Source organism: Puma concolor, chromosome C2 (genome assembly GCF_028749965.1).
Source record: "Puma concolor isolate L17-30 chromosome C2, mPumCon1.1.hap2, whole genome shotgun sequence".
NCBI classification, from domain to species: Eukaryota; Metazoa; Chordata; class Mammalia; order Carnivora; family Felidae; genus Puma; species Puma concolor.
Window position 1 is genome coordinate 54,247,486 of NC_141675.1, and position 20,610 is coordinate 54,268,095.

The following is a 20,610-nucleotide window of genomic DNA, read 5'->3' on the forward strand; positions in this document are numbered from 1 at the left end:
CAACAGACTATACATAGGACAAACACAGTATGGAGTCCAAGAGAGAAGCCCAGGAGAAATAAAGAGACACAGAGAGTTAATGACCTACTTACAAATTCACCCCATAGAGCACAGACTATCTAACAGCCACCTCTGCCCAAGGCCTGATGAGTGACTGAAATACTAAGTGCTATAAAAAAGGAACGAGCCAAGAAGGAAAGCAATTCTGTGAGTCAGGGGCATCGGGGCCAAAGAAAGCTTACAGAGGACATGGGACGGTGTTGGGCCCCTGGAGCCCAGAGCAAAGTAAAGTAAAGCAATCTCAGAACCAACAACTGTAACTCAAATGACATTTTCAGGTATCTGAGTCAGGAATTTGAATTGTACACGAGTGCACTAACTTACTGAAGCTTGAGCTAGCTCATGTAGTAATTTTTATTAAACTATGAATTGACTTAAACTGAAAAGATTTGATTTTATAGAGTGACCAAATCAACTCAAATGGAAATAAACCAACCACATTTTTTTAATATGACCAATAAAAATTAAAATGAAGACATTCATTCATTCATTCATTCATTCCTTCAACAAACACTGAAGGCTGGCTGTGCCAGCCAACATTCTAGGAGAATAAGACATACAAGGTCCTTGCCTTTGGAGCTTACTGTTTTGTAGAGGAAAGCCAAACAATAAAACAGATTGAATAAACAAGAAAATCAGGAAATTATAAGATGAAAATAAAACTACAAAAAGTAATTTGCTAGAACTACTAATTCAGATTGGGTGATCAGAGAAGGATTCTCTGGGGGAAGTGACACTTGATAAGAAATGGAAATGATGAGAAGGATCTGGAAAGGCAAAGACAGGGTCGTGGGATCATTCCAGGCAAAAAAAAAAAAAATAAGGGTGAAGGACCTAGGCAGAAGCATTTAATGTGTTCAACAAACCAAAAGAGAACAAGGACTGTAAAGTGGTGGGCAAGAGGAAGGTGGTACAAAATCAGTGAGGAAAGCTGGGAGGTCCATATCATGGAAGGCCAGGGTAAGGGGCTTGGACTTTGGTCTAAGTGTGATGAGAAGCCATAGGTGGTTTCAGCTGCTGTATGGAAAATGGGCTGTACAGAGTGAGAGGGGGAGGCAAGGAGACCACATCAGGGGCCATGGCAGTAGCGTGGTGAGAGATGGAGATGGCTTGGGCTAGGCATGCATGCCAGCTGACCCAAATCTCAAATTTTTCCATTGCCCTCATGGGAAAGCATCAGCAAGCTGTTCTTAAGTTACATGTGATTGAAAAACAAAACTGAATTCTCCGAATAAGATTCAATCAAACCATGTAGGAATGCTCTTTTCCAACAGGTCATGTGAGAGTTTAGTTAGTTTCAAACAAAAGAATAGACCAAACACCCCCGCCCACCCCTTTTTTTTTTTAAGACAATGGGCTTTCTTTCTTTTTTTTTTTAAGTTTATTTATTTATTTTGAGAGAGAGAGAGAGAGAGTGAGCAGGGGAGGGACAGAGAGAGAAGGATAGAAAGACAATCCCAAGCAGGCTCCGCATTGCCAGCGTGGAGCCTGATGTGGGGCTCAAACCCACAAACCGTGAGATCATGACCTGAGCCAAAACCAAGAGCTGGATGCGTAACTGACTGAGCCTCCCAGCTGCCCCACACCCCTTTTTAAAAAAATATTTATTTATTTATTTATTTATTTATTTATTTTGAGAGAAACATATGGGGGTGCAGAGAGAGGGTAGGAGAGAGAATCCCAAGCAGGCTCCGCACTGTCAGTGCAGAGCCCAGCATGGGGCTTGAACTCATGAACGGTGAGATCATGACCTGAGCTGAAATCAAGAGTTGGATGCTTAACCAACTGAGCCCTGTCCTTGAATCTTTAATAGCCTTGGAATTTGGTGAGAAGATGAGTTTGAACTAGCTAGACTGGGTCTTGGACAGCAGAGACTGAAAGGAAGTTGGGCTGACATGCTGGAGAGGAGGCAACACCCCTGCATCGCCAGCTGCCTAAATTAGCAGTGGTCTGTCCTTCTGTGTGATTATTCCTGTGGAAACTCAGTTTGTCTTCAAAGTTTTGTCTTCATAGAAAGTAAGGTTGGAGAACAGGAGATGGGATTTCGACATGAATCTCCTCTGGTACCTTCCAAGCTCTTCAGCAAATCACACACCAGTCTAAAACTGGTTCTTCTTGGCTGGGTGGGAGAAGAAAGAGATTTCATGAGTCACCACGTGCACAGAATATTACATAATGTTCTACAAGGTACAGAGAAAGTGTAAAAGGCGTATTATCATTTACCAGATGCCAACTGTGTTTATATAACTTGATTTTCTTGCTTAGTGATCTCCATTTTGTAAATTAGCTCAAACCAATAAATCAAACTCCATTTCGTGCTATAAGAAGGCTACAGATTAGGCTAGCAAGCCCTGTGTGGGGCTCTTTTTAAAGAATAAGAGAGTTGAAGTTGTGTTCTTAATGCCCATTTTATATGCATGACTTGAGTTGAGTTCCTTATGCATAATTCATGTGGTCATTTACAGGCTTTTTCATGACTCCTCCATTAAGAGTTAACTAACAAAGGATGTTATCAGCCATGGCAACCAAGATATTATGCAAATCTGTCTCTGAACCAACAGCAAAGGGGGTAGAATGATTAATTAAAAAGATAGAGGAGGAAAGAGGGGTACACATCCCTCTTGATGTTCCTCATCATTTATTGATGTCTTTAACTGAAAATAATTTTGAAGGGTAAATATGTGTTTATGCATTTCCTCTGGGTGTGAGGGCACTGCTTGACCCTGTGAGCAACCATTGGAATGAATGCAAAACTGCTGATTTCATTCATTTCATTTCCTCTCCCTCCAAGGAATAGCATCACGAGAAGGTGGATTTGGTATTAGGTGACACCAGATTCTTGTCCCTTTAGCCCATTAAGCTAACCAAGTCACTTATTTTAACAACTCTGTTTCTCACATATGCAGTATAGATAAAAATACTTGTCCCTATTTATTTACTTGGTACAGGGTGGGAGGGGACTCAACAAGGGTATGAATAGGAGAAGGCAGCAATCATTGGGAGTCAGCTGGAAGCTGGGCTACCAGATGTCAGAAGCAGAGACCAAGAGAGGTGATTTTCCCAGAGTCGTTGGGGTGATAGAGAACCAAGTCAAAGCAAAGATCCAGCCAAGTATTCCCACAACAAATCTCCTGACATAGCTGCTGCTCGCTGAATTGCCAGAGGGACACAAAGTGGGATCCTCTAACTTGCCAAGTGAGACTTTGAAAATTTTCACTTCCAAAAACTGGTTACAAAAGCAGTAATGGGATCTGACGCATGAATAGTTAAAAGGTTTACCTTTTACCTGAAGAACAGATGTTTCCATCAAGCACAGCTGGAAAGCAAGGTTGAATCAAGAAGCAAGTTAGTCTTTCTCTCTCCCTCCCTCTTGCTCCCCCCACCACACCCTCACCACCTCTCTCTCTCAGGCTTTCACACTGATTGAGATAAGGTCAGGGCTCCTGTCCAGGAGAATCTTCCAGAGAGAGTGAGGGAAGCCATCAAAGGTCTTTCTGGATTCTATAAACGGTCCTAGAGTAACAGAATCTCTGTGACAAGGCAGCAGCCACATTTCTCTGTGAGCTGCTTGGCTTTATTTCCTTTATTTCCTACACCTGAGAACTAAAGTTACCTTCTCCTGTATCCCAACTATTTGCTTTTCAGTATATTCTATTTTAATATTATGGTGTAATTACATTCGAATCCCACATTACAAAGAATTTGTGGATTGTTCTGATTCAGCTGTGAAGTAGACAGCACTTTGTTACTGTTCTAAAATAACCTCTGTTATTTTTTGATTATACGAATAATTTATATTTATTGCATAAATGTTAGAAAACAAAGAAAAGTCTGAAGAAAGAATTAAAAATTCCCTGTCAGTATTTGATGTGTTTTTGAGGAATTTTTTCTTCTGTATATATGTGAACACAGCTGTAGTTTACAACATTAAAAACATGGTCTATTTCCCCATCGGAAAAGCTATGCCTCTGATCTGGATTTCCACATTTCACCCCAGAGGCCACAAATGATGTGCTATAAAACAGAGCTACAACTACAAACTTCTATAACTATTTAAAATAGTCTTTTAAGGGGCACTTGGGTGGCTGTCGGTTAAGCCTGCAACTTCAGCTCAGGTCATGATCTCATGGTTCATGAGTCCGAGCTCGGTGTCAGGCTCTGTGCTGACAGCTCAGAGCCTGGGGCCTGCTTTGGATTCTGTACCTTCCTCTCTCTCTGCCCCCTCTCCCATTTGTGTGCTCGCTCTCTCTCTCTCTCTCTCAAAATTAAATAATTTTTAAAAAGGTTTTTAATAAAAAAATGAAATTAGTCTTTTGAAATGAATAATGCTCATAATTCCTGCCAATATCCCAGATTGCAATGAAGTCACAGAGGCTCCAAGCCACTGAATACCACTGCTAATGTTTTCAAGAGGTGATCATTCTTGGAACTAAGAGTTCCCTTCTTAATCTTCTAGGAAGAGTACTCCAGGATCACCAGAACAATGGATTTTCAGGGTTTTGCTGTTTCCCTAGCAAAGCTGGTTCCCACAGCCCCAGTCTCCAAGTCTGACCAGTTATTGGGCTGATATCATTGGGGTCTTTGCCTTTCCCCTCTGGAAACTAGAGCCCAGTCGATACCATAATTCCTCATACCCTTAAACCATAGTACAAAAGGCAAACCTCTCCAGGTTTCTTATATATCACATTTTCTTAATTTCATTTCCCTTAGAGCTTCCTTCTCATCTTCTTCCACTGTGATTTTTTTTTCTAAGAAAACTTCCTACCATTCTCCCTGGAATCCTCGTTCCATGTAAAGAAACCTCCAAACCCCTTATTTTTAATAATATCATAGGTTATTTGGAACAACTTCCTGCTATAAACAACTAAAAAAAGAGCTGAATTTACTGAAGTCTTCCTGAAAAAAATCAAAGAGCTAAGAAGGCATCAAGGAATTATAAAACTAAAGAGAAAAGGATAACCCAGTGAGTTCAATAAGCAGAAAAGTTACTGAGAACCTGTGTCCATTCTGAAAAGTTTAAACCTTGATTTCAGTGGCCTGGTGGTAAAGGGAACATTTACCAATCCCTGAACCTGGGCAAGTCAGAGGGTCTAACAGGAGACACATGGGCAGGTTCTATGTAAGCTAAGAATTCCAAGGACCACAGCCTCAGAGTGAGGCTAAACTGGTTTACCCTGGGAACCTCAATCCTTAAATCCGATAAGATGGTCCTAGATTATTAGTGGCCCAAGACCCCAAGCAGAAGCAAAGAACATTCTTTTTGTAGAATCCATTGTAGGCTTTGAGTTGTTATTACAATTTTTTTCAACTACAATTACATGCACACAATCATAACTAACAACCCCACAGCAATAAATAAAAACTCACATGTACAACTTCAGACATAGAAAGTATCAGATAAAGACTATAATGTAATTATGTTTGTGTTTAAAATTATGAAAGACATGCTTGAATATATCTGCTTGAAGATGAAATAAAATCATAAAAGTAATATAACATATTTGGAAAAGAACCAAATAGAACTTCTGTGAAAGAAAAAGGCAGTAACAAATAAAAATTCAGTGGATGGTTTTTAATGCAGCATAGAAAGACACACACACACACACACACACACACACACAAATGGAAATCACAGAAGAAAAGGTAAGGAATATAGAGGACATAACGAGAAGGTCTAACATGTATTTAGTTGGTGTCAGAAGAAGCTAGATATTATGGAGCCAAGATAATATCTGAAAAGATAATGGCTGAAAATGTTCCAGAATCGGTGAAAGATGCCAATCCAAAAATTCAAGAATCACAATATTTAGCAATATAGCTAAAAACGGTAGACACATTATAGTGAGAGTCCAGAAAACTAGAGACAAAGATAAATAAAACCTTAAAAACATCCAGAGGAAAAAAGGTATTAACTTCAGAGGAGCATCAATTAAACTGTCAATTTCTCAACAGCAATAATGAAAACCAGAAAACAATGTAGTCCTATCTCCAAAGAGCTGAAAGATTACTTGCCACTTGAATTTTACAACCCAAAAATATATCATAAAAGAAAGAAGATGAAATAAAAACATTCCAGACTAACAAAAACCAAGAGATGCCACTGCCATCACATTCACGTGAGAGGAAATTCTAAAGGATATGCTTTGCACAGGAGGACAATGACTGCAAATAAAAAGTCTGAGCTACAAGAGAGAGAAAAGTAAAGAAAGTAGTAAAGGGCATATATAAAGCTAAATGAACACTGATAGCATAAAATAATAGCAATGTCTTAATATTTTAAAATATAGAGAATTATGGGCACCTGGGTGGCTCATAGGTTAAGCATCCAAATTCAGCTAAGGTCATGATCTCTTGGTTTGTGGGTTTGAGCCCCATGTCAGGCTCTGTGCTGACAGCTCAGAGCCTGGATCCTGCTTCGGATTCTGTGTCTCCCTCTCTCTTCCCCTCCCCTGCTCACACTCTGTCTCTCTCTCTCTCTCAAAAAATAAATAAACATTAAAAAAATTTTTTTTAAATATAGTTTTAAAATATTTCAAAATGGTAGCAAATTGGTTAGGAAAGCAGTAAATGGAATTAGAATTATAAAAATGTGATTAGAATCCTAATTGTTTTTATTGTCCTCTGAGAGGGTTACGTTAGACTTTGATACATTACGGATATAAATTGTCATATCTCAAGTAATCTCTAACATCCAAACAAGTAGAAAGGAAAAGTGGAATGAGAAAAGTAATACTTAATAGCTGCAAAGGAAATAAAGGAAGAAATAACTCCAAAAGTCACTACAGTAGTTAATTCCAGGGTTTGAGGGAAAGGGACGTGATGAGGAGGGAACACCGAATAGAGTATTTCTAGAGTACTGCTGATGATCTGTTTCTGCAACAGGTTGGTTGGTTACATGGACATATGCCTTACAATCATGTATTATACCATACATTTAGGTTTTGATGTATTTTTTATGTGTGTTATGTTTCATAAGGGAAAGAAAGAAACTCACCCATACTTTCCACCTCTTCACAAAATAGTCACCCCATCTCGTCTTGGTGGAAATCTGGCTCTCTCATCCACATCTCTCCTCCCCTGTTAGAGCCTTCGTTGCTACTTCCAGAGCATAACTCTATTATTTTTCACTAAAATTCGTGCCATGTAGATCAGCCGCCCACTATCCTTCTTGATTTCTGCACACACACATCCCCACCTTGGTGCAATAATTGAAGAAATTGGCCCTGACTCCCAGCTTTCCCTCTGACCTTCTCACACCGCCGTCATGAGTGACTTCAACATCTACGTAGCCAATTCAGCTCACAACATGCCCTTCAATTGTGGATGCCACCCTCATCCCCACTTGCAACACTCATTGCTCTGATCTTAACAACCCCATCCCATGGCCATATCCTGGACCTGGAAATGCTTTTTTAAATATTTTATCTTATTTTTAAAGCATAAAAGCAATACAAACTCACTATAAAATAAGCAATGTAAATGCTATTAACTTTTTTTTTTTAAAGAAAGAGACAAAAAGAAAATTAAAATCACTCATGATCCCACCCTCCAGAAATAACAGAGCACGGCTGTGCATGTCTGCCCCTAGGTGTTTGGGTGCCTAAGAGAAAGGCGACTTGTTTCTCACAGGATGGGTCTGTCCTCTCAACTAAACCATGTGCTTGTCTGCATTGTGTGGGAATGTGTCTTGTCAGTTAGTTGACTGTCAACAGTTAACGGAGTTCTGTTCTGGACACGTGTGAGCCATCACTTTGACCTTAGCAAGCTGCTCCTCTCTCTGGGTTATAGTTCCTTTTCTGTAGAACAAGAGCATTGAACTTGATGCTTTCTAAGGTCTCCATTTTCCTAAGACTTCCCTAAAAGTGAAACTTGAGGGGACATCCAACCTCAGAAAGCATCTACAGCGTCAGCCTCCGCAGCTGGGCTGAGCGTATGTATCATTAGAGCAAAAGGCCCAACCTGACAAACTGTTATCATCCAGAAGACCCGCTGTACAAATCCATGGCCCTGGCGGTATTACCGTGCATTTTTAATCAGCGGCTATTCTGATGAACAACATTTCCCCATTTCTATTTTCTGCACTCCCTTGACACCTCCATTTCCATTTTCAAAGGATATGGAAACAGCTCGCTTCACTTCAGATGTCAGTGTTTATTAACACCAGGGCAGGGAAGATGTGCATCTGAACCAGCAGAGATTAAATAATTGAGACGGACATAAAAGCTTTTTATGTTGATGTTCTTACATATCATTTATTGACAATACAATCCTGTTTAATGCTTTCCAGTTCCATTTCGGGGTCTGTCAGGAGCATTCTGGGACATTGTTCACAAACCATTTTATACTGATTCCTTGGCAAGCAAATGAAAAATCTTTGGAGGGTAGCGAGCTAATGGTGGCCATAACAGGAGAATTCAGTCTGTGATTCTGTGTTTGGTGTCCAAAGGGCCTGTGCTCCCCTAAGCCCTTGGTTCAGACAGCATCCAGGCGCTGTGCCTGAGTGAAGTCTGATCATCACCCCACCCCTTACTGAGGCCCTCCTGCTCACTCATTTTTCTTACTTGCAGATTACATGAATGATTGGCAAAATTCAGGACTCTGATGGAACTCACAAGCAGGTGAGACAGACATACACCTTGGTCTATGGGAGCATAGGATCAAAACCAGACATCACGACTTGGTGAATAAATGGAAGATTACAAACAGAATACTAAAATCCCAAACAAATGTAGAAGCAGTGTTTACATGGTATATCCAGTCTAGGGTCAAGTACATCTGAGCATAAAAAGAGATCAGGAGCTGAGAGAAATACCAGATGTGTGTACCCACAATCAGAGAACAGTTACCCACAGCAACATACCCCCACACTGAATATTTAGTATAGAAATATATTCAAAATGGTTGTAGCAGCATTCTCATATTTAATATCAAGTTTCTTCACATTTAATGAAAGAATATGTAACACAGTAATTAAGGACTCAGGTTCTGTAATCAAGCATATCTGAGTTCAACTCTTGCTTTCATGAACTCTATTTTTCTCTAGCCAAATGGGAATAATAATAATAAGATCCCCTTCCTAAGATAATTGCAAAAAAAATTAATGAAAAGATGTACATAAAGTACTGAATATAGCACCTACCACATCCAGGGAACTCAGTCATGATAATCTATTGTCACTGGTTATAGGTGAGTTCCTTTTTGGTTACTTGAGATCAGTGATTAGAGATGGAGTCAGTTTCCTTACATCTCTACCAATATCAGCAAATATATTGATAAGATCAGTTCCTATACTTGTGATTATGATTTTTTTAATTCCACCTGTCTTCATCTTTACTTATTTACTTTTTGTCCTGTGATGTAAAGGACGAGGTTTTTTGGTAATTTTATATATTTGAAAGCCCCTGTAGAAATTTAAATGAATTTAAATGGTCGTATTCTTTTCTTTAGATCTGCATTTCTGAAGCAGATAGCACATAGTATTTCTTTAGAACAATAATTTGTCACATGTTGAAATTATTCTTTAACAGTATAAACTCCTATACAATTATTAGGGGCTATTTTAAATAAGTCTTTTTTTTTCTTTCAATAATTCTATGTATGTGGGGCGCCTGGGTGGCGCAGTCGGTTAAGCGTCCGACTTCAGCCAGGTCACGTCTCGCGGTCCGTGAGTTCGAGCCCCGCGTCAGGCTCTGGGCTGATGGCTCAGAGCCTAGAGCCTGTTTCCGATTCTGTGTCTCCCTCTCTCTGCCCCTCCCCCGTTCATGCTCTGTCTCTCTCTGTCCCAAAAATAAATAAACGTTGAAAAAAAAAATAAAATAATTCTTTGTATGTAAGGATTTAAAACTAAGGCAGTAAAATTCATGGTCCAAAAGGGCTGTCAATCTTCAGGTAGCCCTAAGGACATGGCATGCTGTTGGTGCTTAATAATGATGTATCCTAATCATTAACATAGACTCTTTCTTTGTTTTTAGAGTTTTATAGAAAATCTTGTATAGAAGATGTGCCAACTTTTGGGGATAGTTGTGCAAAGGGCTTGAATGTGGAAACCACAGACGTTCACAGTGTCCTCACTGAGGTCCCTGTACACCAAGTAGATTGCAGAAGATTCCAAGATTGGTTAATTCAGTGGCGGATCACCAAGGACCAAGATTCTATATTTCTACTCTGCTATATATCTTCACTGGGTCACATTGATCCTCAAGCTGTTTGCCTTTCTGGTAACTTCCCATCCAGACATAAGGGTGCCCAAAGGAAGAAGAGAGGTCTGGCTTACTCATTATGTTCTAACTTCCCTCTATGGGAAGAAAAGGATGTTGCTTTCTTTTCCCACCATATACATGCCCTTTCCTAGCCCTCCATTCTCCCAGTAGTTACATCACAATTTTGTCAGAGATATATTCAGTGTTTACATTCTCGTGACTATTTACACATTATTCAGACTGAGTCAGATGTTATGAGTTATAGTTTCTTTCTTGTACAACTTTGTGTCTTCCCTAGAGTTAACTTCTATTTACTTATTTTTTTTTTTACATTTATTTATTTTTGAGAGACAGAGAGAGACAGAGTGTGAGCAGGAGAGGGGCAGAGAGAGAGGCAGACACAGAATCAGAAGCAGGCTCCAGGCTCTGAGCTGTCAGCACAGAGCCCAACACAGGGCTCGAACCCATGAACCGTAGGATCATGACCTGAGCTGAAGTCGGATGCTTAACCGACTGAGCCACCCAGGTGCCCCTGTTTACTTATTTTGAACATACTTAACTACTGATTCAACCAAAAAGTCTCCATTAATCATCTAAATTCCTCTCAAGATGTTTAGAAACATAAGAAGTGCATCAAATCATATTCCTAAAGAATTTTCTCTTGGAGACTTCTGACCTGTTCTAATCAGAGCTAGCTGCCATTTGGGGATCCTTTTTTAACATCATCCTAAGATGTTCTTTTTCCGTCTCTTGTTTCTCCAATTCTCTTTTTTTGGTGTACTAGTTAGTTTTTGTGGTAATCTCCCTTAAAAAAAAAAAAAAGGAATGAATCAGAGGTAATTTTATGAGATCCTGAAAATGTCTTTTTCTTATCTTCATTTGATTGATAGCTCTGTGGGTACAAAATTACTGATTGCAAAACATTTTGCTTCTGATATTTTGAGGACATCTCTCCACTTTCTTTTAGCTTCCAGTTTTGCTGTTGAAAAATCCAGAGCTGTTCGGATTCATCATCCTTTTTTACATAATCTGTTTTCTTTTCTCTTTCGAAACTTGTAGGATCATATCTATGACCCCTGTGTTAGGAAATTTAATGAGACTATGCCTTGATGTGAGTCTGTTTTCATCTATGTTGACAGCCACTTGGTGGGCTCTCTTTCCTTTAGTTCTAGAAAGTTTGGTTGAACCATTTCTTTGTTGATTTTTTTTCAGTTCCACATTATAAAACTATTTTTAATTGCTAATGCCATGAGCAAAAAAGATAAATTTTTAAATGTTCAACTTTCACTTCTTTGGTTACTAGCGATGTTGAGTATATTTTCATACTATGCCTACTATTTTTATTTCCTACGTTAATTATCTTTTTGTGCCCTTTGTTTATTGCACTCCCTTTCTTTCCAGCAGGACTTTATCTACTTATAGGTAAATGATTCTTCAGCCATTATAAAAGTATAAAGAACAAGAAAAAACACAGAAAGAGAATTGGTATGGTCCCACCACCCAAAAATAGCCCAGCCACAGTAGATAATTTGGTGTTTTCTTCCATCTTCCTTTCCTTTTTGTTCTAAGCATATGATTGTGGACGTTGTTTTCTGACAAAGTTGTGATCATTCTTTTTTCTTTTTTTTAATGTTTATTTTATTTGAGAGAGCACTCAAATGCTCACATGTCAGTGAGGGAGGGGCAGACAGAGAGAGGAACAGAGGATCTGAAGTGAGCTCTGCACCGACAGCAGAGAGCCCCATGCGGGGCTTGAATTCACCAACCGAACTGTGAGATTGTGACCAGGGCTGAAGTCAGGTGCTTAGCCATCTGAGCCACCCAGGTGCCCCATGTTGTGATCATTCTGTTTGTACAATTCTGTGCTCTACAATCCTACTTTTATTTTTAAACCTCTAAAGAAGACACTTTGAAATGTGTGAGTCACTCAATTCTTTTTTTAAACTTTTTATCAAAGAGTTCTCTCCTATAAAATCCTAATTTTCACTATGCCCACTTGCTCTGAAATCAAAGCAGGGAAAGGGCTGTACCTCTGGAAACATGTGTAATTGGAAAATTTAAAAATACTTCTGTGACAGGGTCTGGGTGGCTCAGTTGGTTGAGCATCCAACTCTTGATTTCGGCTTAGATCATGATCTCTGGTTTGTGAGTTCGAGTCCCATGTCGGGCTCTGTGCAAACATGCAGAGCCCGCTTGGGATTCTCTCTCTTCCTCTGTCTCTCTGTTCCTCCCCTGCTCATGCATGCTCCCTCTCTCAAAATAAATAAAAACGTTAAAAAAATAATTCTGTGATGAAAGTGAGTGAGTTTAAGATAAAGATTGTGAATCTCTTAAGATTCCAAGCTCAGGAATTCCCCACTCTTGGCATATCCTTCCGATTTCTCTCTTTCTCTCAAGAACTGTACCTAGACCCTCTCTATTCTCTCCTTCTAAGCACTCAGGTCCTCATGCCATCTTTCTTTCCTCACTGCCCGTTCTAGATCCTGGTGGCCTGGGTGGCCTCACCCCTGGACCTTATTGCCCCAAAGATTGTCACGACTCACTCCCGCACCTCCTTCCAGCCTTCACTGCCTGGTCACACACACTCCCACCCACCTCACGCCATACTCCCGATTCCTTATACTCTGTTCCATAGTTTTTGTTCCTAACCGCACAAACTTATTGTTTTTATTATTTACTCTGTATTCTCTATCCACCCCACTCCTGAAGTTAGAGTTCTTTGTTATGTTCACTAATGTACCCCCAAAATGACTAGAATAATGCCGGGCACACAGCATGTATCAATCAATAACTTATAAATTTTGTTGGACGAAAAAATGATTGCTCAAACAAGCACTCCACCTGCCTTTACCATCCTGGCTTTCTCCCACATTCACTGTGTCAATTTCCAAACTGGAATTTAGCCAACATTCATTTTTTTTCAGCTTCTGATGCTGTGGCTTCTGCTATTTTCAGGCTGCTGAGAGTCTGCCCAGTGGATCCACCACAGAATCATACTGCTGAAGCTCATATGTGCCTTTAATCATACCTAGCCATCTTTGTATTTATCTCCCTAGCAAATTCCACACTGTGATGTTCCAGAGCACCTTTTCCTTCCGAATTTGTATAGAGCCAGATTTGTGGTCCACCTGTAGCCAATGTTCAAACTTGAGCAATTGTTTCCATTTCTGCAATAGTTTTTTTTTTTTTTTTCCAGCTCTTATTTTGTACCTACTCTTGTTGGCCTCATTCCCTCACCTACTTCTAACTTAGGCAATCTTGCTGAATTTTCAATCCACTCACAAGCTGCTTTAAATCATTTTGTTTTAACAGACAGTTGTAAGCTTTTTTTTTTTATGTTCCTCCGTGATTTTTAAAAGCTCTTTACCGGGTGCCTGGGTGGCGCAGTCGGTTAAGCGTCCGACTTCAGCCAGGTCACGATCTCGCAGTCCGTGAGTTCGAGCCCCGCGTCAGGCTCTGGGCTGATGGCTCGGAGCCTGGAGCCTGTTTCCGATTCTGTGTCTCCCTCTCTCTCTGCCCCTCCCCCATTCGTGCTCTGTCTCTCTCTGTCCCAAAAATAAATAAACATTGAAAAAAAAAATTAAAAAAAAAAATAAAAATAAAAGCTCTTTGCAGCTGAATGTTAATGACTGCATTGTATTCCATTATATGATAATGTACTTAACCTATACTGATGTTCAACATAGATGTATTTTTCATTTATTTTGTTATCATAAAAACCTAAAGACATAAATCTTTATTTTACATTTCTTCAAATACCTTATGGTAGATAACTAGATTTATTGGGGTCAAACTGTATAAATATTTTGAGATGTATGATAAATTTTGCCAGATTTCTTTTCAGAAAAGCTGTACTGATATATGTTCCTAGGCACAGTGATTATTTCAGTATACTCTCGCCAATAATAGGTGTTCTCATTTTATCATTATTTCCCAACTGGATAGGCAAAAAAAAAAAAAAAAAAAAAAAAAAAAATGGTATTTTATCTTAACTATCTCTTTGGTCATTCATATCATATTTAACATTTTTTCACATATTTGTTAACTATACTTAACTTTTTACAAATTGCCTATGAATGTTTTTTTTTCTCATTCATCTATTGGAGGTATTCATGTTCTTAATCATTTTGTGTGTGCACTTGATAAATTTAGTGTAGGAATTATGTGTAACATCTAGCAGAAGTAATTTTCCAGTCTGACGATTGCCTTTTCATTCATTTTTGCCTTGTACATATGTACACGCTGTTTTTAAATCTTGTTAGAGCTATGTATCTTTGCCTTTGGGATCTTTGCATTTGCTTTTAACCTTAAAGAGTTTTCTCTGATCCAGAAATTTGATACTGTCTTCTGGTGTTTGTTTTTAACAGTTTAAGATTTAATAAAAGTTATTCTTTACATATTGGCACGTGTTCTCATATACATGTTTCCCCCAACTAACCAACCACTGATGTTCCAGTTTTGGAGTCTGAGCTGGACCGACAAATAACACCATTTCCCCCTTGTGAATTACAAACCACTTAATAGATGAAGATACAATTCTTACATATGGAGAACAAACAGAGGGTTGCTGGAGGGGTTTGGGAGGGGGGGATGGGGTAAATGGGTAAAGGACTAAAGAAATCTACTCCTGAAATCATTGTTGCACCATGTGCTAACTAACTTGGATGTAAATTATAAAAAAAAATGAATTATAGAAAGAAAAAAGAGAGAGATGAAGATACCATGTGGGCAGATGTTGTCTTCTTATTTCTTTAAAGCTGATAAGAACATGTAATTTTTTTTTCCTTTTTTTTTTTTTTTTTCAACGTTTATTTATTTTTTGGGACAGAGAGAGACAGAACATGAATGGGGGAGGGGCAGAGAGAGAGGGAGACACAGAATCGGAAACAGGCTCCAGGCTCTGAGCCATCAGCCCAGAGCCTGACGCGGGGCTCAAACTCACGGACCGTGAGATCGTGACCTGGCTGAAGTCGGACGCTTAACCGACTGCGCCACCCAGGCGCCCCAAGAACATGTAATTTTAGATAAACACCCAAATAGTCTGCTAACACACCTCCTCTCTGGAGTAAGCTGCCTCCCGACCAAGTCCTGATAGACCCCCAGCCAATGCCAGAAGTGCCGGAGAAGGAACTTCCTCACTAAGAGATGCCAGGACAGAGGGCAGACCTGCATCCTTCTCTGTGGACCAGCCAGCTGAGCTAAATGAGGGAGGAGGGGCTTGAGCTGCAAGCGCTCTTGTTTCTTGTTCTAAATTCATCCGTCAGGTATTTCCCTCCTCCTCCCCTAGAAAGGAGAAAGTGAGGGCTTGGGAGGAGAGCAGGCAATGTGACCCTAATTGATGACCCTGTACATAGAAACACACACTCAGGAAAACAGCTTCTCTCTATTCCCTCCTCCAACCCCACTCCCACCCCCCAACCGACATCTAGCACCACTCACTGGAGAACCCTTCACTGCCGTCCTGTTTTGTGATGCCATCTTTGTCATCATTCTGTGTGTCTGTGGGCTACTTCCGGCCTGTCCTGTTTCACTAAACTAACAGTAGAAACAAATTGATAACATTATTGTTCTTTTCTGTTGTCTTTTACTTTCTGGGAAAGCTGACCCCTCCTCACCACCCCTCTTCTTCTTTTTATTTTTTTCCTCAAAACGTATTAGTTATAGCGTCTGTTGTCCTCTAGATGCACTTTAGAATGATTTTGTCATATTCCAAAAATAACCCTATTGGGATTTTGAGTGGAGTTATAACCAGAAAATTAATTTGGAAGGAATTGACATCTTTATATTATTCAGTCCTGCCATCCAAGAACATGGCATGGTTCTATTTACTGAAGCCTTCTTTTATATCTTGTAGTAAAATCTTGTCATTTATTCATATAAATCTTTCATATTTCTTGTTAAGTTATTCCTGGATATTTCATCTCTTTTGTTGCTATTGGGAATGCAGTATTTTTCCCATCATGTTCCCTCACTGGTTATGGTTAGTATATAGAAAATCTAGTAATTTGCAGATACTTATCTTTATATGTGTGTGCATATCTTTCATATATCAAGTCATTCTTTTCACTCTTTTATTAATAATGTCAATATTCCCCTGGACCATACTCCCCAAATCCTCTCAGATCTCCTTCTTGCAAGGAGATCTCTCCTTGTTCTCTCTTCAGCCCTCACCATCCTTGACATCTTTGCTGACCAGTCTCTTCCTATCTAAAAAGCTATTATTGGTGGTGGGGGTAGAGGTGGGGGGCCTGGGTGGCTCAGTTGGTTGAACACCTGGTTCTTTGCTGCAGTTCAGGTCATCATCTCAGGTCACGATCTCATGGCTGGTGGGTTCGAGCCCTGCATCAGGCTCTGTGCTGGAGCCTGTTTGAGATTCTCTATCTCTGCCCCTCCCCTCCCCTACCCCCCCCCCCCCCGTCTTTCTCTCTCAAAAATAAGTAAATAAATAAGCATTTTTTAAATAAAAATAAAAATTTATTATTGGGGCTTCTGGGTGGTTCTGTCGGTTAAGCGTCTGACTCTTGATGTCAGCTCAGGTCATGATCTCACAGTTTGTGGAATTGAGCCCTGAGTCAGGCTCTGTGCTGACAGCATGGATCTTGTTTGGGATTCTCTCTCTCTCTCTCTCTCTCTGCCCCTCCCCCACTGCACCTGTGAGCTTGCATTCTCTTGCTCTCTCTCTAAATAAACAGTTTTTTAATAAAACAAAAAATAAAAAGCTATTATTTATTTAGTGCCTCTTGTGAGTCAGGAATTGTGCTAAGTGTTTTATTTAGATTATTGTGTTCAGTCCTCATGATAGCCTTATTTTAGGTAGGTCTTTTTCTACTCATCTTACAGATGGGGAAACTGAGACTTAGAAAGATAAGCAAAATTCCCCACACAAGGTAAGTAAGGGGCAGTATTGGGCATTCACATGTTCAAAACCTTTTCAATCCTCGGTTGTCCTTTATGACATTTTGTTAGCCTTGTTCTTTCTTCTCATCCTGTATCTCTGTTGTTTGTTTTTAAAATTGGGGAAATTTTCAGTCATGATTCTCTCAAATATTTTTTCTGAAGTTTCCTCTTTCCATCCTCTTTCTAGGACTCTGATGACACAAACGTTAGACCTTTTGGTATTCTCCCACGGAAGAAAAGGACTCTGCTTTTTCTACCCCCCTCCAAATGTTTTTTCTCTGTTGTTCAGATTGGATAATTTCTACTGATTTGTCTTCAAATGTACTGACTCTTTCTTCTGTTATCTGAGGCCTGCTATTCAGTCCATCTGGAGAGCTTTCTATTTTGGTTATTGTCTTTTTCAGTTCTAAAATTTCCATTGGTTCTTTTTATATCTTCTATTTCTTTGCTGAGTCTTTCTATCTTTCCATTCATTTCAGACTGCTTGCCTTTACTTCTTGGAGCATCTCTATACTCCCTATTTTAAAGTTATAATTCCAAAATCTGTGTCATCTCAGCAGTATTATCTGTTACTTATCTTTTCTTCTGTGAGTTGACATTTTCTTGGTTCTTTGTATGATTAACAATTTTAGACTGTACTTTTGACATTCTACATGCATGCAATGAGACTTGGGGGTCACGCTTACATCCTAAGGGAAATTTTGATATTTTAGTTTTAGCAGGCAATTAACCTGGTTGGGGTCAGGCCAGAAGTTCCAACCAGTTTCTGTGGGTCATAGTTCTAACAAGAGTTCAGTTGCCAGTGTCTTTGCAGGGCTACTCAGATCTGTGCCCTGTGAGTGCCGTCCAGTGACCAGTGAGGGACCAGCATGGTGTCAGTCCACAGATCAGTTCTCATAGTCCGATAATCTGTTTGGGATCACACATATGCAGGCCAAAGGTCAGCCCAGGGGTTCATAAACAACTTGATGGGGTGGATTTCCTGAGCTTTTCTGTCTTGATGATCTTCTTGATACTTTCTAATTCCCGTAAGCTTCCCTTTTCAGTCTGGGTGTTTAGTTCCCGCTCCACTGTGTACTTCCCAAAACACCGTGCATGCGTTCCCAAACATGAAACGTGCACTCAATATGATAAGGCCAATTTTCGTGCCATGTCTCCTCCCTACCCCCAGACCAGTAACAGTCAGCAGGGGGATGCCTTGAGCTGATGAGCTTGCATCAGTTAGGCCACTCCTCAGGGGCTGAGGATGGGCTGGATATCTGACAAAAACAAAGTGCTATGAAGAACAGGGAAATGGCTGTTGAGTAGACAATGAGTGGTGTCCATACACTGCTTCTTTCCTCCTTTTCTTCCTTAAACCACTAAATGTCACCAACACCCTCCTAATCACTCAGGCTTTTAAAACTTTCGTGTTTTCTTCACTCCTGTGCCTCTCCTCCCCACCCACACCCCTGTGAACATCCAGTCAGGTGCTCAGCCTAAAGATGCTTCTTCACCAAAGCTTCACCAATGCTTCCTCTCTTTGATATTCTCTGTCTAGCCAATTTTAAAGCCTCTCTAATCTCCTTGCCCTCAGGTTCCTCAGTTAGCTTCCTTAGCATCATGATCAAGCCTCCCCCCATCTACCCTCTGCCTTTCCAGAAGTGTCTATTATGCATACCCCCCAGGATCACACGATATCTCTTTGACCCCCTTCACCTCATCTGCTACATTTGACTAACAATCAGTCCTTACACATACCTTTCATTTTCTGCCTTTTGCTCCAATTGTGTCTTCCTTAAAGACCCTTTAACCCAATCACATTAGCCAAGGCTCAGTTAACATGCCATGTTCTCCCTGAAGGCTCAGAGACCTTAGCAAGGTAGAAGTTGTCTCCCTTTCCCCTTAAGTTTTGTGGACATCTCTACCGTAGCTCTTGATCACATTTGCCCTGAGTTCCACTGTTGTTTCCTTCACCAGGGCATCAGCTACTCAAGATACAAGACCATCTCTTATTCTCTTTTGTAGCCCCCACAGTGTCTGGCCCAATACCTCAGACACAGTAGATACTCAAGACATTATTGTTTCATTAGATTCAATTAAATGAGCTTGACTCTTTAGCCTCTATTATAACATACTTGGGGTCAATGCAATCCAGAAAAATAATTCTCCTTCTAATGGGCTTCCCTGGGTATCTTACTCAGAAAGGAATTTAATAACAGAAATTATTCTCTCCCCAGCATAGTCTGAGTAATCACCTCTCTGCTACTGTATAGTTCCCTATACTTCTCCTTTTATATCATTAATCACTGTTCAATTATTTGGTCAGTATCTATTCCCCCACCTCATACTTTGATATCATTCTTTGAAAGCAGATACTGATTGTTGTTTTTCTCCACTGTATGTCTGACATCAATTTCAGGTTTTCTGAAAGCACTCACAAATATTTATTCCTTGAATGGAGTTCAATAATTAAGATCTAGTGAGAAGAGCCACACAGAGGTTTAAGTCCATTATATAGCATTGCAAATTTCGTTGATAAGAAACAGACTCAGAAGTCTAGATGCAACTGAACAACAGAGACTGATAAAACACCTTAAAATATAGTCTGCCTTAATCAACACAATCTTGGACTTTTCCTCTCTCCATTCTCTTTTACCCTCTTTCTTAACTTCCCCAGCCTTTCATTCTTTCTTTTTCTGCTTTGTTCATACATGGGGATGGGCTGACAATTGTTTCGTTTCAGTCTCATCTTATGACATGTGAACAGAGTTTTTAGCTTGTCATATGGCTGCATAGGTAAAGCTGGCACTTCTTAACCCCCTTGGTGTAGTTATGTGACTGAGTTCTGGTCAGTGGTATGCAAATAGAATGATGTATGCAACTTTGCGGTCATACCTTGAGGGAAAGAAGTATGCTCTCCCTTTCCACTTATCCCCTTCCCAACAGTTGAAATGCAGGTGTGATGGCTGGAGCTAGAGTAGTCCTGTCGGCCCACAAGGTGGAAGCTGCATGTTAGGGTAGAACAAGAAGATGAAAGTAGCCTGGATCCCTAATCCCATGTAACCACCAAACCCACTTTGGCTATTTCCACCCACATTGTTAAGAAAGTGAGCTAGAGAAATGCCTATTTTATTTAAGCTGTTGCTACCTTTGTCTCTCAAATGACATCAATATTTACATCTTTAATAATACAATGCATGGACGGGTGCAGCCACTCTGGAAAACAGTATGGAGATTCCTCAAAAAAGAACTACCCTATAATCAGCAATTGCACCACTAGGTATTTATCCAAAGGATACAAAAATGCTGATTTGAAGGGGCAGGCCCATGCACTCCAATGTTATAGCAGCACTACTGACAATAGCCAATGTATGTAAAGAGCCCAAATGCCCATTGACTGATGAATGGATAAAGAAGATGTGGTGTATATATACAATGGAATATTACTCAGTGATCAAAAAGAATGTAATCT

General features: G+C 39.9%; 1 long non-coding RNA gene across 1 annotated transcript; it reads right to left on the bottom strand.

Annotated features, from left to right (window-relative positions):
• Nucleotides 1-894: 894 nt before the first annotated feature.
• On the bottom strand, nucleotides 895-20,348 carry LOC147577259 (uncharacterized). Its single transcript, XR_015240095.1, has 2 exons — nucleotides 20,034-20,348; nucleotides 895-2,179 (listed from the first exon to the last, which is right to left on the bottom strand). It is a non-coding gene; the product is annotated as an uncharacterized LOC147577259 (long non-coding RNA).
• Between the last annotated feature and the right edge of the window lie 262 nt (nucleotides 20,349-20,610).